Raw genomic sequence first — 25,505 nt, forward strand, 5'->3', positions numbered from 1 at the left:
CTATTTGAATACAGATCTTATCTAAATCCATTGCTCTTTCCACTATACTATTGAGAAGCCTTAGACTGTTCCACCAGTTAATTGTGATCAAATCCTGTTTGGTCCTAGAGTCAGCTTTCAACTATCTTTCATTATAACATGATCTCTGGAAGCTCAAGCAGAAACATAAAGAGTAAATCCTTACATACCTTTGCATTTGGCATTTTGATTTGAGGGACAAGTAGCAGAATTATATGATAACACAGCATACATATGTCAGCATCTTTAATACAGTTGTGATTATTACTTTGGCTCAGAACCTTTCCTTATTGTCTACAGAATGAAGGTTAGATTCCTTCCAGCATTTTCTCAGATTTCTCTTCAAATTATTTGAATTTTGTCACCTTGGATAAGTAAGATGAAGCATTTGAACTACATGACTTCTAAGGCCCCTTTCCCACATGTTGTATACTATCTCCTTTTGCTGCAATGACACCAGCCTATATTAATTGTTCTTCATACTGGTCCATATGTCTTTTCCTTAAAATCATTCTCTGCAATCTTTTTTATGTAGTTCAAGTCTTTTAAGTACCTGCTATACAAAAAGAAAAATAGGCAGATAAAACAGCTACATATATAACTATTCATTTTTCATCATTGGAACAATTAGAATAAATGGACTATACCCTTGGTCCAGAATTGAATGGGCCACATTTGAGTCATTTGAAGTGTTTTTGATCTCAAGCAACTCAGCTTTGTGTGAAGTGGAAGTCTAAGGGGATTTTGAAATAACAAGATGCATCCTTTTTAGCCACTATTCAAAATGAGACACTGGGGAAACCCATCTTTAAAATGGAATATATTGAAAGGAAAACGTGGGACAGAGCTTTACATCATGGACCTGAAACAGCCTTCTTTCAAATGAACAGTTTTAAGAAAATAGACTTGGGTTGGGGACAGATTTTGTTTTAATCTAGAAATAAAGGACAGCAATGTTAAATTGATTAGTTTTACAGTAGATACAAAGAGGAGTTCAGGGCTGGACTACCTGGGAGAGGCTAATGTTTTACAGAGGATGATTCCAGGCATGAACTTGACCTGGAGAGGCCTCTGACAAGGCAGTGATGGTGAACCTATGGTACAGGTATCAAAGATGACATGTGCTTTTACTACTAGAAAGGCAGAGAGTCTTGGGCGAAGCTTTTCCCTTTCCCTTCTCCACTGCTCCTGATGACATCTTTTCACATCACCCACCCCTCTGCCCTGCAGCCCAGTGGGAACACACAGAGGGTACAATGGGCAGCTCATAGGCAGGAGAGCTGGAGAGAAACAGAGTGCTTGAGTCACTCCTCTCCCTCTCTCTACACTCCCTGAGAACATTTTTCACTTCACTCTCTGCTCAGCAGCCCAATGAGTGCTTTTTCCCTCCCCTGTGTAGCGGTGGGCAGGGTGTAAACTACACTTGATGGGAGTGGTGGTTCTGGCACTCCATCTCTAATAAGATTTGCTATCACTGCCTTAAGTAGCAAGTTCCTGGAGGACTGGAGAAAGAACCCAAAGGATTGTCTCCCTCTGTCTAAAAGGGTATTAGGAGGCCTTTGTATTAAGGATGAGGGTGAGGAATAATAATATTGAAGAGTAATGCCAAATGCAAAGGTTTCTATTAAATGCAAATTACTATTACTCTTAAATTATTAAAGTTACAAGCCAAAATAATACTCTGAGAATTATGCATTCATTCTACCTCATACATGTTGGACTAGTGGTGCTTTATAACTGCAAATCTTAGAAGACTTGATGTCAATAAAATCAATTGCAAGTGACTATGAAAGGGTAATGGAAAAAAGACTGTGGATTTTAAATGTGCAACATATCACCAATATGACTTGTATGCAGAAAGTAAAATAAAAGATAACAGAAAAGGATAGCATAAAATCAGAGAGTGATAAATGGAAAGCTGGAGTACACTGACATCCATTTCATATTAAAAGACCTAGGGAAAGGCCTAATAAATGTTGGAATAAATCTTTGGAGGAATGATACAGAAGAAAAAAGGAAAACAATGCGGAATAGGGTTGGTATTATAAATTCATCAAAATATTAAGTACTTTTAAAACTAGACTATTATTTTATTCTCCATTCAGAATTGTATTTTTATATTCAAATGAAACATAAATATTTCCATAAAATATAGGTCTTGTATATTGACTTTCCTATTAAAGTCATGTCACCTTTATGTTTATTTTTTTAAAAGAAGGGAGGTGGTTGAATGTCTTCCATCAGAGTTTCTTGCTTCCCAAATTATATAATTCTTACCAGTGTATTCAATAGTATATTAAAACTTTGTCTACTTAGACTACTGACACTATCACTTAGAAGATTTTCACTAGTATTTATCCATCTTTCATTATATTACTAGTGAATAGGAATATCAAAGTACAGATATAGCTGAACAAAGATGTTTTGGATGTGTAATCTCAGCAGCTGTTTGTAGAACTTATGTTTATAAATCAAATTCTTGGAGTGGAGATGATAAAGAAAATTGTTGCTTAAGTTATTTGAAGCATACAATTTGTTCTTCTGGTAAATTGGCTCTATGACACATCATAACCTTAATGATGTATTGTTTTTCTTTTGCCTTTTTATGTTTACATTGACTTGATTGAGCTTTCAGTATTCCGTTTTCTTCCCTTTCCTGGCTCACAGAAGCCAGGAAAGCTAGTTGTTGTTCAGCCTTCAGATGTATCTGATTCTTCATGATCCTATCAGTCATTAGCACACCAGACCTTTCTTTCTTTCACCATCTCCTGAAGTCTGTCCAAGCTCTTGTTCATTGCTTTCATGACATTTTTTATCCATCTCATATGTAGAGTTCCAGCCTTCACAAAAAGTTCTTGTGTGGGTTTTAATCATTTGTGGAGGGAAGCTAGGGACTGGGAAAGCAATGGGTAAAGATTAAAGACTATAGAGAGGAAGAGATATAAATTGAACAAACAGACAAGGAACACAGAAAGAACTTCAGCATCTACAGCAGATCAGCACACAGAGAGCAGGTCTGACCTACTGGACTGATTCATTATAGGTTTTCCTGAAGTTGATCAAACAATAGAAACAACAAAACTATTAACATAATATTAGGTCCAATTACATGATAAAGGAACCAGTGGCAACACAATGTAGCCAGGTGCCCAGGAAAGAAGAAGTTCATTTGAAAGTCCTTCCTGACTTTAGATAAACCTCTTTCCTGGAACACTGGTTCAAACTTATTCAGATGTTAAGTGTGGGTCTGACATTTCAAAGGACCTTTACAAATTGTTGGCTAGCTTTCAGACTGTAGATAATAATAGAGGCATAAATTTTATTTAAATCAAATCCAATTTAAGGATTCAGAAATCAATCATGTGACATTAGAAATAAATCCATAAGTCTGGCCCATGAACACTTTGCTCATTAGAGTCAGCTTTTGAATATATAATATCTTCATGATTTGTTATTATTTAAATCCATTATCATCCTGTGCCATCCCCATCTCCTTTTGCCTTCATTCACCTCAAAATCAGGGTCTTGGTTTCTCATTTATGGCCAGATATATTTAAACTCATGCTTCAGTATTTGTCCTCCCAATGAATAACCTTAATTATATTTTATATATTGACTGATTTTATCTCCTTGCCGTCCATGGGGATCTCAAAAGTCTCCATAACCACAATTCAAAAGCATTAATTCCACTGGGCTCACTTTTCCTTAGAGTCCAACTCTCACAGCCATACGTTAGAAAAAATCGTAGCTTTGACTATATTGGACCTTTTGGGGCAAGGTGACATCTCTGCTTTTTAGTATGATTTTCCATAGCTTTCCTTCCAAGGAGCAATCTGACAATTTCTGTTTCTTCTTTCTCTGTTTACCTAGAAGTGAAGGGGGACCAGTTGCCATGATCCTAATTTTTAAATATTAAGCTTCAAGCCAGCTTTTATACTCTTACCAACAGACTTCTTAATTTTTCTTCACTTTCTGCCATCAGAGTGGTATCATCTGTATATTTGAGATTTTTAGTATTTCTCCCAACAACATTAATTAATTAATTCTGACTTTTGATTCATCCAGCATGACATTTTTTACATGTTGTATTCTGCATACAAGTTAAATGAGGTGCTAGTATATAGCTATGTCAAACCTTCTTTCCCAATCTTCAATCAGTTTTTCCATATTTGAAGAGGTAGGTAATATGATATACTAGAATGAGAGCTAGGCAACTAACTGCTGTTTCTTGGCCTGCATACAGGCTCCTGAGGAGAAAAGGACTCCCTTCTCTTTGAAGACTTGCTAAGTTATGTGATCTACACAGTTAGAAGCTTTTGTGTAGTTAATGAAGTAGTAGATGTTTTTCACTTTATCAAATGAATGATGGCAATTTGGTTTCTAGTTGCTCTTTTTCTTCAAAGACCAGCCTATACTTCTGGTAGTTCTTGGTTTACATATTGTTGAGGCCTACCTTGCAGAATTTTGACCCAAATCTAGCTGGCATATGAAATGAGTGCAGTTACTGCATTTATTTGATCCTTGTGATAAGTCTGTGAGGTAAGTGCTTTTATTATCATTCTCGTTTTATAGAAGAGGAAACTGAGGCTGAGAGATTAAGTGACTTACCCAACATCACACAGAGCTGGTTTTTGAGACAGATTTGACACTCGGGTCTTCCTGTTGTCTCCCCAATTATCACATTACCCCCCTTGAAGGTAGGAACTGCCTCTAGCTTTTTTTTGTATTTCTACTTGACAGTAAGAATGTAAAAATATTTTAGAATTCATTCACCATTCAAGGAGAAAGTATAAAATGTCCTGATTTTCAAAAAGGAGAAGAAAGTCCTACAAAATATTAATGAGTTTAATAGCTATTTCTTATTAAATTCTGGGATTGATTATTAAAATGACAGCAAGCACAAGGAAATGATGGCTGAAATTGTTATTTTATACTGCTTGTCTTTTATGGCTAGGCCATTGAGGACTGTCATGAACATAGTAATTGATATTTTGAGCTTTGGGTTTTAAGTTGAATTAGAGAACTTTTGAAGTTTCTTCTATTTTAAAATACATGATTCAAATGAGTATTTTGTGTGATCATACTTCAGTGTTAATCCTGAGTGATATCAGCAAATAAGATTCATTCATTGTTGTGAATTAATGGTATTGCTACATTGGAAGAATATCTTAACTATTTCAAAAATTAGATGTTTCCTGGTTGGTTTATTTCAGTTGCAAATGAAAAAGTCCCTTTTCAAAAAAAAATTTTTCCCTATAAATATTGGTTATAGGGTACGTTTGGCACACATGATAGCTTCTTTAGCTAGACCTAAAGAGTCAATTTCACAAATTGAAATTTTCACAGATGCCTTCAGAAAATGACTTTACAAATGACTTCAGAAAAATAGGATAAGTGAAAAAAAGCTGGCTTAGAGAAGCAAGATCTGCTGTGCATACTTTAATTATATTCTTGATTTTTTTGCTTTTAAGGATCTCATTAGATAAAACTGCATTTTTATGTTTTATCTGGGGCCTTGCCTGCACATTTTAAATGTGAGCAGAAAATAGCAGTTAAAATTAAAGCAAATAGATCAACATTCAAATGTCCAAATGAATATTGTTCTTTAGGGTAGTAATCAGTTATCTTTATATATCGTCTCCTTTGCTAGATCCTCAATCCAAATAATTTCCAATTAACACCTCTAAGGTATGTCACAAGGATTTGTCCTGAGTCCTTTTCTCTTTTCCCTCTCTTACTATATATACTTCACTTGGTCATCTCATTACCTCATTATCTCTGCTGCTGGATTCTCGAATATTAACTTCCTCTACCCTCCTATCTATCTTCCTTTCAGGCATCTCTAACTTGCTATCTAGTCAACATCTTAAACTTAACACATCCAAAACAGAGCACATTAGTTGTCCTTCTAAACATTCTCCTCTGACTCTTCTCACCACCCCCGCCACCCCTCTCCAAATCCCCTTTATTGCTGTTGAGACAATACCATCCTCCCAGTCCTTCCGGCTCCATAACCTAGTTGTCATCCTAGACTCTTCACTCTCACATACACCCTGCCCCCCCAGTACTTAATGTGTGCCAGAGCCATTATACCACCTTAAACAGCATCTTTCCTCCTTTGCTCTGACACTGCCACCGCCTCATCATTTCATGCTGGTCTATTGCAATAGATGGGAGGTCCTGGGTTCAAATGTGGCCTCAGACATGTCTTAACTGAGTGACCATGGGCAAGTCACTTAACCCCAGTTGCCTGGTTCTTATTTTCTGCCCTGGAAACTTTACTGTCTTTTAAGGTAGAAGGTAAGGTTTTAAAAAAAATAACCCAGAGTATAAAATCTCACCCCAAATCCTTAGCCTTTTTACAAAACGGGAGAAAAGGAATTAACAAATAAGCTAAACCTTTTATTTTGCTTCCCCTAGAAAAGAAAGTTAAAGCAAGTTACTCTCATCATTTTCTAATGTCTATAGATATTTAAGTGTTTTCTAGCACCCAAATTAATCAGAAACTTTTAAAACATCTATTAAGCAGCTCTCTCTTTTTTTTTTTTTAAACCCTTACCTTCCATCTTGGAGTCACTACTGTGTATTGGCTCCAAGGCAGAAGAGTGGTATGGGCTAGGCAATGGGGAGGTTAAGTGACTTGCTCAGGGTCTCACAGCTGGGAAGTGTCCGAGGTCAGATTTGAACCTAGCACCTCCAGTCTCTAGGTCTAACTCTCAATCCACTGAGCCACCCAGCTGCCCCTAGCTCTCCTTTTTGATACTACAACCAACATCTTGATATGTAGGTCCTGGTCACCTGGACTATAATGCAACAACCTATTTGATGGTGCCAGTTTTTGCTTCTAATCTATACTACTCTGGTCCATTCTCTCTACTAGACTGTCAAAAGTGGTCTTTCCAAATCACATATATGAACATGTCACTTCCCTATTCAAACAACTTCAGTGACTCACTATTACTTTTAGGCTCAATATAAAATCCTCCATTTAGTTTTTAAAGCACTTCATAATGTGACTTCTTTCTAGTTTTCCAGGTCTTAGACCTTAGTTGACCCTCCTTTAGTGATCTAATGACATTATCCTCCCTGCTGCTGTTCTATGAACAAGGCATTTCATTTTTATTTCCTGCATTTCGCTGGCTATTTTCCATGCCTGGAATTCTGTCTTCATCTTTGACTCTTTGGGGTCCTAAACTCTTTTTATCCCTAGTGCCACCTTGTATGATTGATTATCTCCATTTTAACTTGTGTGTATGTGTGTGTGTGTATATATATATTTGGTAGATAGTTGCTTGCATTAAATTTTCATCTACCCCTCCCCCACCTCCCCCAATGATTGAGCTTCTTTGAGGATAAGAGACTATTTCTGCTTTTCTCTTTGTATTCCCAGTGCTTTAATAAATGCTTGTTGGCTCATTAAATTGTCCAGTTCTTGGCAACATTATCTTTGTTATATAATCTTGTAATTAAGAGAGAGAAAAGACTGTTGAAGAATTTTACTGGATGAAGCCTGGTTTCAGTCATTCTAGAAGGCTCTTTGGAAATGTAGTTGAATTTAGTGTGGATTAGATTTGGTTATGCCCAGGAAGAGACAAAGTCAATAATTGTAATAATATAGAATAAGACTAGAACTGAAATTGGTGAGAGAAGGCACTTAAATTCACAAATAATAAGTATCTACATATGCCTGACACTTTCCTTGGGGATAAAGAAATGAAAATGAAAGCCTCTATCAAGAAAGAACTTATATTTTATAGCAGAAGAAAACATAGACACAAAAATAAATACAAGGTAGATTGGGAGGGGCAGCTAATAACTAGCACTATCAGAGGAAAGGACTTTTATAGGAGGTGAGAAGGAAGGTGTGAAGGCAAGAAACAAATGCTTTCTAGTTATGGGACTTAGAGGGAAGTAGCCAGTGCATAGACCCAAGACAAGAAACAGAGGAACAAGAAGATCAATTTGACTGAACTGAAGAATTCTTTTAAAAAATGATTTATTGAGTTCTTACTAGGCATCATGGATAAGAATTTTGTATAATAAAGCTCAAAGGATGGGTCAGAACCAGATTGTAAATGACTTTGAATGCTAAATAAAAGTTTTGAATTTGATCCTGTCAGTATAAAGACCTTTGGAATTTATTGAACAGGGGAATCACCTTGGTTTTAGGATTATATGTTTGGCAGCTGTGAAGAATAGGTTGGAGAGAGGAAAAGACTGGAGGCAAGGAGAAAGTTGACTTTATTTTGAATCTGGGAATTAATGAAAAAAATGATTATTGTAGTTGCCTACAGCCACAAATTAATATATTTGTGAGTTGACACCTGAGAAGGAGATTGGAAACTGGGGGAAAATGGGTAAGAGAGAGACAGACACAGAGACACAGCTCCATTTTGCATGCTCCTCTGATGATATTGAGAGAATGATCTGCACATGTCCCCAAACTTTTATTGGAGAATTTAGGAATGTGGAGTGGGGAGTAGTTGATATGAACATGTGACATGGCATAGGTTTTAACATTGGCTCAATTGACAATCACATAATCAGAGAGAAGGTTAATCAAAACATGTGACTTGTTAAGGAGTATGGTCTTAACCAGGAGATAGCTAAAGCTCTGCCCAGGAATTCTTTTGACCTTTGGACTGAAGATTTGGAAATACAATGATCAATAAGTAACATGACCATGTGTCTGGTATATGAGTACTTAGGTTACAATATCAATACATCAATAATACTTTCAATATGAGAATATACCTGGGATGCTACAATTGGGGGTGGGGTGAGAAAGCATGGAGCTAAGAAAACATGCAAAGCAATGGCCATGATTAGAATGTGGATAAATCTACTTTTTTCAGTGAAAACAAAGTTCAGATTTAAGTCACCATCTGAAAGATTAAACATGTATTTTCTCCAACTGATTATGGATATTAGGTAGCAATTAATATGGGATGGGCAAATAAAGTTATATTTGATTCAGCGATTGTTGAACCTTAATATAGGTGACTGGCTCTTAACAAGTATTTTCACAATCTCTGTTACATTTGAATGTGAAATATGTAAAAACAATTACGTTTAGCAATATTTGTGTGGATGTTAAAATTTTTCCATTTCACAATATGATTGATTTTGGTAAGAATAGTATAAAAATGGAAATATCTCATGGTTACAATGAATAAAATTAGTTGTCAACATTTTTTATGTAAAAGACTTTCAGTAAATGTCATTTTGCCTGTTAAAAAGCTGAAATACTTTATTTGAATAAAAGATGAGCTAAATAAATTATTTGTGTTTTATTTTTTTTTTAAATAAAAATGGGAAGCTATGAAAATATTTATATAAAAGGGGGGAGTATTACTACATGAAGTTTTAGAATTTCATTCATTAAGATCCCTGCTAACTTTAGAGAATCTTTCTGTAAACCTTAAACAGTATGGTAAATTTTGAAATTCCTTCTCAGTCCCCATTGATGATCATAATTTTTATAAGGCCCTTAACTTGAGTATTTATAAAGTCTGTGCCTGGAATCCTTCATTTCTGTGACTTAATCAGCTCCCAAAGTTTTAGTGATCATTTCTAGCCAATGACTCGGCTCTCTTTCTTGAGTTTCAGTATTGCATTACCAAGAACCTACTAGACATTTCAAAATGAATGTTTAGGAGACCTTAAACTCAACATGTCAAACATTAATTATTTTTTTCTCTGAATAGTTTTCTTCAAAGCTATCCTGTCACCCAATTCATACCTTGGTGTCATCCTCAACTTTGCTCATGTATATACAAAATATAGAGTAAAATGGAAAGTAATCTCAAAAAGAAAAGTCACCAGTCCATGGAGAGAATTGGAAAGACCTTTTAAAGAAAGTAGAATCTGTGCTGAGTCTTAAAGCCAGGGAAGTTGAGACAAATGAGAAGGGAGCACATTCCAGATATGGGGGAAAAGTCAATGAAAAACCATGGAGACTGGAGATGACCCTTTTTCTTAAACTGAAACATGTTGGTATGTAGAAACTGCTTCTCAATGAGATTTTCTGGGTCAAGTACTATTCAGCAATTTTATACTCAGAATTTTCATATAGGCTAGCTTGTTTCAATGATACTTCAGTTGCCAGTTTCATTTATTTTTTCTACCTCTTCCCCCCATTTTCTCTCTTGTCCTACTCTTAATATTTTAATTGTTTTGTAAAAATAAAAGCAAACAAAACATTCCAGATGGAGTATCATATTCCAGGAATAGCAACAGATAGCATTATTGGAGTAATTCAGGTGTGCAGTGACATGGACTTGAGACTCGAATGATGACACTGTCAGAGGAGAGTAGGAAGAATGTACAATAGGATATGAAAATAGAAATAACAGGAAAACAGCTGGGTATGGAGGCTGAGAATAGTGTCCAAGATTTAGGTTGTGAGCCTAGGTAACTTGGAAGGTGGCGGTGTTCTGAAGGAAGAAAAGATGCTCTGGAAAGAGAGAATTAATTCAGTTCCCTTTAAGATGCCTGGGCCAAGATGTCCAGTAAGCAACTGGAGTTGAGAGACTGGCAATCAGGAGAAATGTTAGCTAGGGCTGAATAAGTAGATCTGAGAATAATCAATGAAATCGTTGGATTCCATTTAGTTCACCTCTCACTATTCTTTGCTCTAAATAGTGAGCAAACTTAATTGTAATTACTATGACATGACTTAAATTCTCTTGGAAGAATAATATATTATCTGAACTACTTTAGAGGTCATATGAATGTATAAAAAGCAAGTTGTCTAGTGAGATATATGTAGACGTCATCATAGCATTTTAATTTACAAATTTAACATGGAAGTTACAGAACACAAACTTTGGTCTCTGAAATACAAATCCAGCTACTCTGTTTTTGTATACCTCTGAGCTAAGATTTAGACAATGAAACTTTTAAATGTAAAAACCATTTTTAATCGCTATGATAAGGAATGAATTTGTCTGGACCTCCTGTTATAGAATAATCAAGTGTAAGCTAATGTGTATTAAATTTATAGTTGGATTTAATACTTAAATTGGTGGTCGCCAGGGATTAAATTAAATTAGTTAATTGGGGAGGGAGAGTGTGTGTGTGTGTGTGTGTGTGTGTGTGTGAGAGAGAGAGAGAGAGAGAGAGAGAGAGAGAGAGAGAGAGAGAGGCACCAGGCAGGGAAAAGGAGTCTTCAAGACGATGGGCCTTTCTTGGAGGTTCAGACCTCCAGAAAGGCCAAGGAACTCACTGACCATGGTGACTGTCTAAAAGGAAAGCAGTCTGAGGTCTCCTGCAAGACCTCCTCCAGGGGTCCAGTTCCACAACCAAGTGTCTTCACTCCAAGTCTGAGTGTCTGTCTTCCCTCCAGTTCCCAGTGACTGTTCTCCAGTCCAACTCCAAGTGACTGAAAAATGAACCCTGTGTGTCTGTTTCCACTATTTAAAGACCTTTTTCTCTTGTGTCACCTCCCCTAAATTTTACCTCTACCAATCACAGCCAATGCTCCTCTCCAGGACTGCCCACTCTTTCATAGGTGGGTCACAGACCTCTCACTCAGTGTATGAAATGGGTGTTCATACCTTTTTGTAGTTAGTTCATACCTTTTTGTGGTTAAAATGGGTAGATCTATTTTAAGTACTGGGTTTATAATAGACAGGGGATTACAATTTAATCTTTACAATAAAGGAAGAGCTAAGTACCTTTATTGTTATAATCAGCGGAGAGCCAAATCCAAACTTCACATATATCTGGTAGGCTGTTGTATATGTATGTGTTTCACATTCATTTTGATACTGTGGAGTTCTAAATTGGAATTGCAGGAATTTATGTTCATATGTTGACACTATATAGTCTGAAGAAATTGCTTAAGTTTTCTGGATCTGCTTTTTATTTTTTTTTATTTTTTATTTTTATTTATTTTTTTAGTTGAGGCCTTTGGACCAAACAACTTCAAAAATATTTTGCGCCTCTAAGTGATCTTAAAAACTGATTAAGTTTAAAATCAAGCTGTGCCAAGATTTATCAGTATTTCTGTCGGTAGCCTTGTAAGGAGGTTTAAAGGTGCTCTATTGGTTCATTAACACTTCACTTTGTCTTTCATTTCATCTAGAAAATTCAATTATGAAAAAGTGTTGATATTTCTCTACAAATTTTGTGAATTGCTTTATGGCCACACTATCAACAAACATTAAGCACTTGTCCAAGTGCCAGAAACAACAAATAAAGGCCAAAAAATGCTCTCTGCCCTTGAGTTCACATTCTAATAGGAAATAAATAAGACAAACTTAATATTTATTAGATGCAGTGCTTATCCTAAGTAGATTTTTCTGTCATACTGAACTTTTTCCTTCTGGAGCATTAGGTAATCCTTATCTCAAATTATATATTACAGTAATTTTTAAATGTCTACATGGAATCTGCTTCAAATTGTTTGAAGTAAATATCAAAAACTACCTTATTTTTGGCCCCCAATAATAAAATCTTCACGTAACTGCCACCCATTCTTAACCCTGCCCCTCCAATTGTTGGGATCTCTGGAAATGCCAAACAATCTAAATATTAATGCATTAAACATATAGTTGGAATGTTATTTGGATTTTCTTTTAAACATAATTTTGTGAGATGTAGTGAAAGGGGAACTATCCTTTATTAAGCACTGACTGGGGATACAAAGGAAACAGTGATCTTGCTTTCAAAGAGCACACAGTCTAATGAGGGAGACAATATACAAACAACTATTTACATAACTAGATATATACATGGTAAATTGGAGATTATCTTAGGGGAAGGTTAACATTGAGGGGGAACCAAGAAAGACTTTGCAGAATGTGCTCCCCCACTTTTGTTAAAGATACTTTTCCACTTACATATAATGACAATTTTTAGCATACTTTCTGAAATGATAAGATCCAAATTGTCTCCTTCCCTCTCCCTTCCAGGAGATGGTAAATAAACAATTTGGTCTGGATAACGTGTATTATCATGCAAAACATAGTATCAAATTGGTAACTGTAAATAAGCTAATGTGAAAGATAGTATACTTTGATTTGCATCTTGCTCCAACAGTTCCTTCCCTGGAGATTGATATCATTCTTTGTCAAAAATCAGAAGATACTATTTTAGCTGAGACCTAAAGGAAGCCAGAGAGTGAATGAGGAGATACGATTGCTTTTCAGGTATGGAGGACAGTTAGGTGATGGGCTTTTGCTTAAGCAGTAGCAAGGGGGCCAGTATTTCTGACCTATGGAGTTCTAGGACATTTAGAATGTAGAAAGGGACCATATTGTGTAGGGCTTTAAAAATTAGGCAAAGGATTTTATATTTGATCAAGGAGCCACTAAATTATTAGTTGTTCAAGTAGGGAGAGAAAAAGAAAGGGTTTGTGGATATGACATGTTTGGCTCTTAGCTTTAAGAGGATCATTGTGATAGGTCAGTGATGGTGAACTTTTTAGAGACCAAGTGCCCAAACTACAACCCTCATGCTACATGTCATGCTACATGTGAGTCCCTGTCCCATCTCTTCTCCTCCTCTCCCCCCACCCCCATCCCAGACAGGAGAGGGAGGAAACAATCACATTGGGCTGCTGGACAGAGGGGTTAGTCAGGTGAGAAATGTCCTCAGTTGCACATGGAGAGAGGGAGGGGAGCAGCCACTTCTAACACATGTAGCCTAGGTTCATCAACACAGTGAATGGAAGATAGACTGGAACAGTGAGAGTAGGCAGGAGACCAACTAGCACTAGCTATTGCACTAGTCCAGGAATGGGGGCGATGAGCACCTCTGCCAAAGTGGTAGTATCAGAAGAGAGGGCATATATACCTAGAATTACTAACAATATTATGTAGGTAGAAGCATCAGTATTTCACAACAGATAAGATATGGAAGGGATAAAAGAATGACTTGTTTATTATGATACTTGTTCTTGGGAATCTAGTTGATTAGAATGGTGTGGCCTTCAAAAGAACTAGGGAAGTTAGAAAGAGAGGAAGATTTGGGGGGAAAGTTGATGAATTCAGTTCTGGACCTGTTAAGTTATGATAATTCTATAACTGTGTGAGGTGTCCAGTAGGTAGTTGGATATGGTGGTCAGGAGAATAATTGACAAAGAGATGATAATTGAATCTGTGGGAATTGATAGGCTCAAACAACCCTTCTTTCCAAATTCTATTACTTCATCAATTTGTGTTTCTTGGGGTTGAGTTTTTGTGTCATGGACACCTCTGACAGTCTTGTAAAGTCCTTGGACTCGATCTCAAAATAATGTTTTTAACTAATTGAGAGAAATGATAAATTTCAGTTAGGTAAGTACTAACCTATTTGTTTTTCTTATTTAATGGATTTCCTATAATCTATCTACAAACTTTAGGTTTGTAATAATGAAAAATAAATAATATTTCTTTTTACCCAGAGATATATATTTTAACAAGTTTATTAGGATGGGTGGTCAATCATTCCTAAGTAACCTCGCTGCATGCTCCCTAGCCTGCCAGTTTCTTTCTCATTCCCCCTGACCTGCCTGCTCTGTCTCTTCTCCCCATGCTTCTCCCATGGTCTTCTCATAGGTCTTCCTCAAACCTTAACTTTCTTTGACATACAGAATGTGCACTGACTTAAACTGTGGTATGTCTGGAATGTTTGATGAATAGGTAAAGTTACTCAGGAAGGGAGAGAGGGAATAAGCTTCCTTGACACAGGTGGAGTGCCAGGCCCTGCCCCTCCCAACCCCGAGACTGAGTGCCCTCACCCCACACAAGGGAGGGAGAAAGCACTTCCATTGGGTTCCTGGGCAGAGGGGTGAATCAAGTTAGAAATGCCCTCAGCACAGGTGAAGGGGGGGAGAGGAGTGGCCTGAGATCTCTGCTCCCCTCCAGCTCTGCTGCCTGTGAGCTATCCATTTTATCCCTGTGTTCTCAGATTGGGCTCCTGAGCAGAGGGGTGGGTGATGTGAAAAAATGTTATCAGGCATAGTGAAACAGGGGAAGGGAGCAACTCTGCTCCAGTCCCTCTGCCTTTCTAGTAATGAACTGGGGTGGGGAATGCCCACAGAGCACTCTTCATGCTATAGATTCACCACCACTGTTCTAGGTCAAGAACCTTTGGAATAGGTTTGGAATAGGAATCTCTTAAATTCTAAGTTCTGATTTCTATAATCTTCTAAATGTACCTACTACTTCCTCGTGATCTTTCTGCTAAAATGAGTGACCTTTTCTACTCTCCTATCATGATTACATTCTAATTTGTATTTATACTTCTTTTCATATTTTTGTTTCCTGATACCCATTGAGCTACTTGAACATAGAATACTTTGTATCTCCTGTCTCCCTACCTCTCCTCAGACACCAATAAAAAAGGTTTGAATTACCAAGCTCCTTGAACACTGGCCAGTTATAATAGGCTATGGACAGTAGTCTCTCAGTGACTGAGAATGACAATTGTCTTTGTGCGTTTTCATCTACGGTGTACCCTCATATGGCTTTGAAGTCCAAAGGCTGAGGCACAGAGTTTGTGGCACATGGGGCATGGGACTCCAGTTATGGGAGATGTGGTTGTGGCCTGGTGTCGGTGTTCACGCGCAGCGGCAAGATGTTGACATCGTTCATCTTCAAAGGTGGTGGTTAATGTGGGTTCGCCAGCTGCTTCTGACAGAGGCAGCAAGTTCTAGTTACTTTGGTATAATGCCAGCCCACTTCAAGTTTGACTTTAGCTGATCCTTGTATCTTTTCTTTGGTCGGCCTTGTTTCCTGAGTCCAGCTGACAGTTCACCATAGAATATCTGTCTTGGTATTCGCTGTGGGTCCATGCGGATGACGTGTCCAGACCATCATAGCTGGGTTTTGAGGACCATGACTTCCATGCTGGTGGAGTTGGCTCTATCGAGAACTTCCTGGTTGGTGATTCGGTTCTGCCATCGGATCCTCATGATTGACCGGAGAGAGTGTTGGTGGAACTGCTTCAGCTGTTTCATGTGCTTTCAGTACAGTGTCCATGTCTCGCAACCATACAGGAGCGAGCTGAGGACCACTGAGTTGTACACTTTGAGCTTCGTCGCAGTGCTTACACCTCTGTGTTGGAGGACTTTGGAGCGCAGCCGCCCGAGTGCCTGGCTGGCCTTTTGGATCCTCTCATTAATCTCATGGTCTATGGACCCGTCGTTGGCGATGGTGCTGCCCAGGTACTTGAAAGTGTTGACCTTAGAAAGCTGCGTGCCATCGATTGTAATGCACGGCTGGTTTGTTGGCCTCCCTGGTACAGGTAGGAACAGCACCTCTGTTTTGCTGAGGTTGATAGTCAGGCCAAACAGTTTTGTTGCGGTAGAGAACCTGTTCACAATGGTTTGAAGATGATTTTCTTGGTGGGCCATGAGAGCACAGTCATCTGCGAAGAGAGCTTCCAGGATGAGTCTCTCTGTTGTCTTTGTTTTTGCAGTCAGGCGGCAAAGGTCAAATAGTGAGCCATCCAGTCGGTATTTGATCCATCACAGCATGTTGTAATACTTGGGTGAAGTATAGGTTGAATAGTACCAGAGCGAGGACACAGCCTTGTTTCACGCCATTGGAGATGGTGAAGCGATCGGAAGTCTCTCCACCAGATAGGACTTCCCCTGTCATGTCAACATGAAAGAGCTGGATCAGTTTGACAAATTTTGCTGGGCAACCAAGCTTGCCGAGGATCACCCACAATGCATCCCTGTTCACTGTGTCGAACGCCTTTGTCAGGTCTATGAAGACAATGTAGAGATTCAGGTTCTGCTCAAGGCATTTTTTCTGCATTTGCCTCACTGTGAAGACCATGTCGATGGTGCTGCAATCTGGTTGGAAGCCACATTGTGATTCAGGCAGATTTTGCTCTGAGACAGATGACAGGAGTCTGTTGAGTATAACATGGGCGAGGATCTTTCCAGCAGTGGAGAGTAGTGAGATTCCTAGGTAGTTGTCACAGGCTGCTCGAGAGCCTTTGTTCTTGTATAGGGCTACGATGGAGGCATCTCTGAGTTCTGGGGGCATATCTTCCTCTTTCCATATGCTGGTCAGCACTATGTGGAATGCCTGAAGCTCCTTTCCCTTTAAGGCCTTGTACACCTCGGTTGGGATTCCATCTTTACCGGGTGCCTTGCCTGCACTCATTTGTTTAATGGCTTTTTGGACTTCCTCTATTAAAGGAGGGACGTCAAGTTGTTCAATGGTGCGGTTTTGGGGGATCTGGTCAAGGGCGCTTTGGTTGACTGAAGAAGGTCGGTTGAGAAGCTGACTGAAGTGTTCTTTCCACCTGTTGCTGATGCCTTTTTTATCTTTTATGAGAGTGTCACTGTCAGAGGATAGCAAGTTAGTGGTGGTGGGTTTTAATGGCCCATAGACAGTCTTGAGTGCACTGAAAAATTGTTTGTAGTTTTTTGTGTCATCAAAGCGCTGGATTTCTCCTGCCTTTTTTTCCCACCATCATTCTTGCATTTTCCTGATCTATAGGCTATAATAATATACTGTATAATAATAATAGGCTATAATAATAGACTAAACCTGGGCCCAGAACTGTACTGCTTTCATAGTATATAGGCATTTATTTACTTTAACTTTTCAAAAACATCAGGAGGATGGATAATTTCCAGAATTGTTGTGAGGACCAAATGAGATATTTTTACAGTGATTGGTACCTAAAAGATGTCTAAAAAAAATAACTTTCCAATTTATTTCCTCTTCTGCCCCTACTTTTTCAACTTCCATCTTTCCTTATCTTGCTGTTTGCAAACATGCCCATATATCCCCATTCTTAAACACCTCAAATGATCTGACTATCCATGCTAAGTACCCTCCTATCCTCTTCCTCTCAGAAAAAGTCGTTTTTGTTTGTCTTTTGCACTAAATGTTTCCACTTTTTAAGTCTCAGTCTCCCACAATCTGACTTCTAGCCTCTCCACTCAAATGAAATTTTATTCTGCAAAGTTACCAGTGATCGTTGCCAAATCTACTACCCCTTCCTCGGTCCTCATCCTTGTCTTCTATTTAGAATTTGACATCAATCACTGCTCTGTCCTCCTCCTGGATACTTTTATTTCTTCCACCCACTTGATTATATATTTTCACTTTCCTTTTCTGGATCTTTATCTCCAAGTCTCTCCCACTGACCCTAGTGGCTCCTAAAAGCTCTGATCCCTTTCATTCCTCTATGCAAATGATGGGCAATCTTTTGAGCTTGGTGTGTCAAAATTTGCCTAAAAAACAAGCATAACTTAGGTGGTATGTCACTTTGAGGGGAAAAATCCATAATTTCATGATATTTGTAGTTTAAATAACAAGAATGTATAATTGTAATATATAACTATTTAATAAACCCAAAATTAATTATTTCTTTCCTGCTTAATGACTTCTTTGTTCATTTGTCAGTTGGTTTCTTTTGTTGGTCTTGATAATTATTTAACTTCTGTGGGGTGCCCTGAACTAAGGTGAGTGAGGGGGAGGGGGAATTCTTTAACCTGCCTATTGGTGACTTTTGTTGCTGAATTTCATTGGCTAAAATCTTCAATTGAAGGTTGGTATTTTTTTGTACACTTCAAGCCCAAGCAAGAGCTACTAACTTCATCTGTCAGTCTGCTTCTTTTGTGTTTTGATATTATTTAACACTGAGAATAAGGTCTCACAAAAATATGTAGAGGGGAAAATTGTGAGTAAAACTATTGGTATATTTTTCAGAGTGCTAAAAGTGTCTGGTAATGGGGTCCAGGCACTCCTCTGTTGCACTGTGGGCTGGCATTCCATTGCCACACCCTGCCCTACCTAGGCCTTCCCCTACTGGCTGGCCCCCAGGAACGCCTCATTAGCAGTTGCCTTAACCACCAGCCTGGCTGACCTCCTGTGCTCCTCCTCCCTTCCCCTGCAGGCGCGCCCCCCCCCCCCCCTTCTGCCCCCAACCAGGCCAGGGCATGGCCAAGGCCATGACTGCAGACATGTGGCTTCTGGGCCCCAAGGCACGCTGAGCCCACATGCAGCCCCATGTCATCAAAAATGGCTACAAGTGTCAGTGTTGACACATGTATCATAGGTTTACCATCATAGCTCTATGCTCTCTCACTTATATATGTACTATCTCAACACTTGTCCTGGATTCAGTCATCAGCTTCATAATTCCCAACCCTATTCTCTTCTGTGTCTGATGTGAGCTGCTTTTTAGAATTTATTCTTAAATTGTCCTCTCTTTTGAATTTCACTATTATTACTATCATTCACTCTTAAGTCACCCAGGCTGTCACCCTTATTCAAACTTATCCCACTTTATCCAATCTGTTGTCAAGTATTTTTCCTTCTGCCATTGTAACCTCTTTAAACATATACATATTCTCTGCTCTGTTGTTTGACCTCCCTACCTCAAGCCTCTACATTGCAGTTCATTCCCCCATCCTGCTAGTGAAGTGATTTCATAAAACTCAGGTCTGACCATCTCTCTCCCTTCTTTCCTCTACCTACACACATACATATTCTTGCATTTCAGCTACACTGGCTTGCTTATTTCTTTGCACAGGACATTCCATCTCCAGTCTCCAGAGCCTTGTGTTAACTGTTCCCCCCCATACCTGAAATGCTTTCCCTTTTTACTATTGCCGCCTCTACTCCTTTCTTTCTTGGTATCATTAAAGAAGGAAAGCTAATCATCTTGACTCAGATCCAGTGTTAGGCAGGAGGCATTCATTATTCTGTTCCCTTCAATGCTATTGCCTTTCCTCATTATTTTACATTTATGCTATCTTCTCCAATAAAAAATAAACTTCTGGACAGGAGCAATGTTTTTACTTTCTTTTTTTTCTTCTAGAGTTTAGAACAGTATTAGCAGGTGTGTAATTGACTGAGTGACTAGAATACAAATTCCTTTGGAACAGGGGCTTTTTTACTTTTGTCCTTTTATCTTTGGATTAAGATTTAGCTATCGTGTTGTCCAAAATGACTTCATTTATTAGAAAGCTGTTCTTTTTCTATTTTATTTTTTCCCTAATTACACATGCAGAAAAAATTTTTCTGGGGGTAGCTGGGTAGCTCAGTGGATTGAGAGCCAGGCCTAGAGATGGGGTCCTAGGTTCAAATATGGACTCAGACAAGTCCCAGCTGTGTGACCCTGGGCAAGTCATTTAACATTGCTTAGACCCTACCACTCGCTCTTCTGCCTTGGAGCCAATACACAGTATTGACTCCCAAGATGGAAGGTAAGGGTTTGAAATTTTTTTCTGACAATTTATGATCTGATTTCCCTTCCTCCTTTACCCCTTCCCAGGTGGCAACTAATCTGATATAGGTTGTGATTCACATTTTTATATTTGCCTTGTTGTGAAAGAAGATGCATTGTATATCCAGGATGTACATCCAGGAAAAAAAACCTAATGAAGGAAATAAAGTGAAAAATGGTATGCTTTGATTTGCATTCAGATTCCATTAGTTCCTTCTGTGAATGGCATTTTTTCATCATGAATCCTTTGGAGTTGCCTTGAATCCTTGCATTGCTGATAATAAAGTCATTCATAGCTGATCTCCATATATTATGAGGCAATTCTAAAGCATGATATTTGAGAGTGATGTTATAGTGAGACTCAATCTCTCCCATCCAAAACATACCAAACCTAATTGGTCAGTACAAAGAAACACATTATTACTCAACTTACAATTTCCTTTACATGTATCCATTAAACATTTCTCCTGTATTTTGCCTCAAAAATTATAGATGTAACTTTAGGTTTTGAGTTCTTTTAGACTAAGCAGTTGGTGGGCTGTTTGCAAAAAAGTTTTCTGGGAGTTAAATGAGGTGGTGAATTTTTTTATCTAGAGAGATAGGCCAAAATAAGTTTTGGCCTATAAGTTCTCTATTCTCTGTAGTGCAAGGGTTCTTAATCTGGATCTGTAAATACTCAGTTTCAATTGTCATTTTAAAATGAGTGGCTTCAATTAAGTAATGAAATTGAAAGCCATACTACAAAATACTGACAGAGTATGTGAGGAGAGGAAGTTGAAAAATATCCATGAACTTTGGTGGAGGGAAATTTCATTTTTTATTTTCACTAACCTCTAACTGAAAATGAGTATTTCCTTCACTTATTAAGAAATATATATTCTGAGAAGGGATCCATGGCTTTATCAGCTTGTCAAAGGGAACCATGTCAAATGGAACAAAAAAGACTTAAGAACCTCTGGCTCCAGTTGAGGGGGAGAGTGCCTTTGAATACCCTTAGAGACTAAAGTTACCTTTAGGTTTCCCTCACAACAGCTCTCAGTCTCTGAATAAATTTTTTAATGCTTCTTTATTGCTTCTAGGCAACTCTATAAGGGTATCAGTTATGGGCAAGTTGATCTATTTCAGTTAATGTAATTCTTTTTACATCAAGGAGTTACTTAAGTTGACTGAAGTTATAGTTCCAAATCACTTCCCCTACCCCACAAAACACTAAAAATTTGTATGCACAATCTCTCTTAAAGTGCTTTAAGACCATAATAAATAATTTCTAAAATATATAATAGTGTATCTCTGCCTCATTTTTCAGTAGCAAGAAGGTTGCTGACATCTCTTATGTGTAGAACACTATACTATTCTCTTTAGTTGGCATTATATGGGAGAAAGATGACAATAGAGTCTTTGTGGCCTCCAGGACTTTACAGCCTAGTTGAGGAGATAATATACATGTTTGAAAAAGGAATCTTAGAACAATGTTAGTAAACAAACTAAACTGTAGAAGTAGTTGGAACATTTTCATAGTCAAAACTTCTAATACATGACTCAGTTCTTGAATTTAGATTTACTTACATTCCTAATATTTCTTTCACTATTCCCTTCTAAAAGACCATTTTCTTGTATAAAAGAGGGGAAAAACAATTTAGCTAAACAAACCAAGTAAAAAGAGTCTTACAATTTAAACAGTGCTCCACATTAGAAGTGTCAACTTGGTAGCCCTGCAAAAATTGACCACAACCAGATTAAAATATAATTGGGCACATGTTTAAAAATGAAAATGCTTGAACATAAAGAAGGAAACTAAGTAAATTAGGTGAACACAGAATAGTATACATGTCAGACCTTTGGGAAGGGAAAGATTTTAAAACCAAGCAAGACTTGGTTTTAAAGAGTCACAAAATGTAAAATAAATAATTTTGACTACATCAAATTAAAAAGGTTTTGTACAAACAAAACCAATGCAACTAAAATCAGAAGAGTAGCAACAAATTGGGAAACAATCTTCGTAAAAACCTCTGACAAAGGTTTAATTACTCAAATTTACAAAGAGCTAAATCAATTGTACAAAAAATCAAGCCATTCTCCAATTGATAAATGGGCAAGGGACATGAACAGGCAGTTCTTGGCCAAAGAAATCAAAACTATTAATAAGCATATGAAAAAGTGTTCTACATCTCTTATAATCAGAGAGATGCAAATCAAAACAACTCTGAGGTATCACCTCACACCTAGCAGATTGGCTAACATAACAGCTATGGAAAGTAATGAATGTTGGAGGGGATGTGGCAAAGTAGGGACACTAATTCATTGCTGGTAGAGTTGTGAATTAATCCAACCATTCTGGAGGGCAATTTGGAACTATGCCCAAAGGGCGATAAAAGACTGTCTGCCCTTTGATCCAGCCATAGCACTGCTGGGTTTGTACCCCCAAGAGATAATAAGGAAAAAGACTTGTACAAGAATATTCATAGCTGTGCTCTTTGTGGTGGCTAAAAATTGGAAAATGAGGGGATGCCCTTCAATTGGGGAATGGCTGAACAAATTGTGGTATATGTTGGTGATGGAATAATAGGAATAGGAATAATAAAGTGGAGGAATTCCATGGAGACTGGAACAACCTCTAGGAAGTGATGCAGAGCGAAAGGAGCAGAACCAGGAAAACATTGTACACAGAGACTGATACATTGTGGTACAATCGAAGGTAATGGACTTCTCCATTAGTAGCAATGCATTGTCCCTGAACAATTTGCAGGGATCTAAAAATCACTATCCACAAGCAGAAGATAAACTGTGGGAGTAAAAACACCGATGAAAAGCAACTGCTTGACTACAGGGGTGGAGGGGATATGACTGAGGAGAGACTCTAAATGAACACTCTAATGCAAATACCAACAACATGGAAATGGGTTTGAATCAAGAACACAAAGAACACTTAGAAGAGGGAGGCAGATATGTGTCCCAGTGGATAGAATACTAGACCTAAAGTCAGGAAGACCTGAGTTAAAAATTCAGCCTCCAACACTTACTAGCTATGTAAACCTGGGTAAGTCAATCCTGTTTCCCTCAGTTCCTCATTTCTAAAATGAGCTGGAGAAGGAAATGGCATACTACTGCAGTATCTTTGTCAAGAAAATTCCAAATGGGGTTATATGAAGAGTTAGACAGTAACTCAAAAACAACTCTTCATACTCACATCTGAAAAACAACTTGACAGCAACAAAAATTTCTTGAGAGAAATAGAAATTCAGGAGCCCAGTAATAGTGCTCTGAAATGTGATGAATTAAACAATCCAGTAAAGTTAAGCACTTAACAAATGAGTAAGAATAGAAAACCTTAATAATATGCTCTATATAAGAAACTGATTTTAAAAAGACATAAGAACACAAAACTGGAATACAATGACTATACACGTATTAGACGAGTCAAAAAAAGGAAGAATAAAATTATAGCATCAAAGAATTTAGACCCTGGAGAATCAAAATGTTTACATTTTCTGCAGCTTTCTCCTTTCCTTCCCAGTCTGCAAACTGAGAAAATAAATTAATTTTTTGGTTACCTAGTGACATCCAGAGTCACTTACAAGAAAGAAATCTAATTTGTTATTATACAAGCCAAATTATATTTCATTTAAATCACCTCCTACAAAATTATTAAGAAAAAACGTTGTGAATTAAATTGGCCTATATCCATGTCCAATATTTACTTTTAAGTCCCCATGGAAAGCAGAAACATTGCACATTGTTGCCATATTAATTCACATTTCTAGGAATTTAGATGATTAAGTATAGTGCAAACTGGTCTAATGTTTTACTGAAATTTGTTAAAAACTAAAGTCAGTGGCTATAGCAGATTGTATGAACAATAAATTAGTCCTTAGCTGAAATTTCTTTACCCCTCTAAGCCTGGAGTTTTTACCATAGCATGAAAAACAAATTATATGTTCCCCTAAAGCCTGTATGCCAAAGTTCTTTTGCTTACCCTGATGTTTCTCTGTTCTATTTTCTGGCATTCATTTTATGGTATAGGACTTGTCTGTTTACTTGTTGTAATAAATGTCCTCGTCTTCTTTTTTGTTTAACAATATTTGAATGTTTGTTGGATAGTTGGCATATTATGGGTTTTGTTTTCAGTTTCCGTTCATTTCTCACCTGAAAATGCAAGTCGTTTTGATATAACAATCATTTCTATGACAACCAGTGAACTCTGGGGATACCAAAATCCTATTTTCATGTGAATCTCTTTGGTAACAAGATTGGTGGAGGAATATAGGAAATTCAATAAGTCATTGCTTGTACTGGTGAGGAGATTTCATATTATACAGGTCAGGAATTTTATTACTGATTCTCTAACATACTTAGATATATACGTGTGTGTATATAGATATAGATATAGATATATATGGGTTTGTTTTTTTTAAGTCTGTGTGCAGTCTTAAAACCTAAAACAGTAACTCGTTTTCAGGCATTACAGATTTTTAAAAACTATATTTTACTTAGGAACATCTATGCATAACCTGACCTCAGAACTATACATCTGAATCTTATCTCTCAATGTTTAATTATAAATTTCATATATAGGAATCATTGCCAAATTGCCTTGGGTGCTCATTGTTCTTGGATTAGAATGCTGTCTCTTCCTCCTGCCTAGCCACTATTTACCCCATCTCAAATCAGCTAATATTAATCTTTCCCTGGTCTATTTAGCTCAAATCTCACATACATACATATATTCATACACAATAGCTTGTTTGAGAGCAAATTAAAAGTAGAAATTAATTAAGCATTTTCTTTGGATTTCTTGGTCTAAAATAATCCCTTTAAAAAATTTGGAATGGATGCTTTATTTCTACCTCTGCATGTGATTTGTTACATTGAAACTTCTTTATCCTAACTTAGATGGAAATTGTTTTCTCATCCTCTGAAAAGAGATTCTGCAGAATCTCCGTTGGTTCCCTTGACCTTTCTTTCCCCCCAGCAGATGGTACTATTTCATTTTTTCCTTTTCTAGATGAATGATCTTATTCATGCCATTTATTGACTAGGGAACTTTTTTGAGAGCTCTGCCCTTTTCCATTTTAATAAGGATTCTCAGTGGCCCTTCTTGATTAATATTCACTGTGCCTTAACTTTTTTAGATGTAAAAAACACATGAATATCGACCTGGATGTTAGAAATTCATTTTAGTTTCTTAGTTTGCTGACCAGAATGGGACAAAAAAAAATTAAGAAAATTGAGGCATTCTGACTTTCCAGAATGATCTTTGTTAAATTAATAAGCCCCTATAATTGAGTTTAGTGAAATCTTGG

The 25,505-nt window shown here is 37.5% G+C and overlaps 1 protein-coding gene and 1 long non-coding RNA gene across 6 annotated transcripts in view; one reads left to right on the plus strand and one right to left on the minus strand.

Annotated features, from left to right (window-relative positions):
* Positions 1 to 25,505, plus strand: part of BRD4 (bromodomain containing 4) — a 165,882-nt gene that overhangs the window by 24,660 nt on the left and 115,717 nt on the right. The gene's annotated exons all lie outside the window — the stretch shown is intronic.
* Positions 250 to 24,371, minus strand: LOC130458271 (uncharacterized). The gene is made up of 2 exons (XR_008917387.1): positions 24,179 to 24,371; positions 250 to 574 (listed from the first exon to the last, which is right to left on the minus strand). It is a non-coding gene; the product is annotated as an uncharacterized LOC130458271 (long non-coding RNA).

Source organism: Monodelphis domestica, chromosome 3, assembly GCF_027887165.1.
Source record: "Monodelphis domestica isolate mMonDom1 chromosome 3, mMonDom1.pri, whole genome shotgun sequence".
NCBI lineage: Eukaryota > Metazoa > Chordata > Mammalia > Didelphimorphia > Didelphidae > Monodelphis > Monodelphis domestica.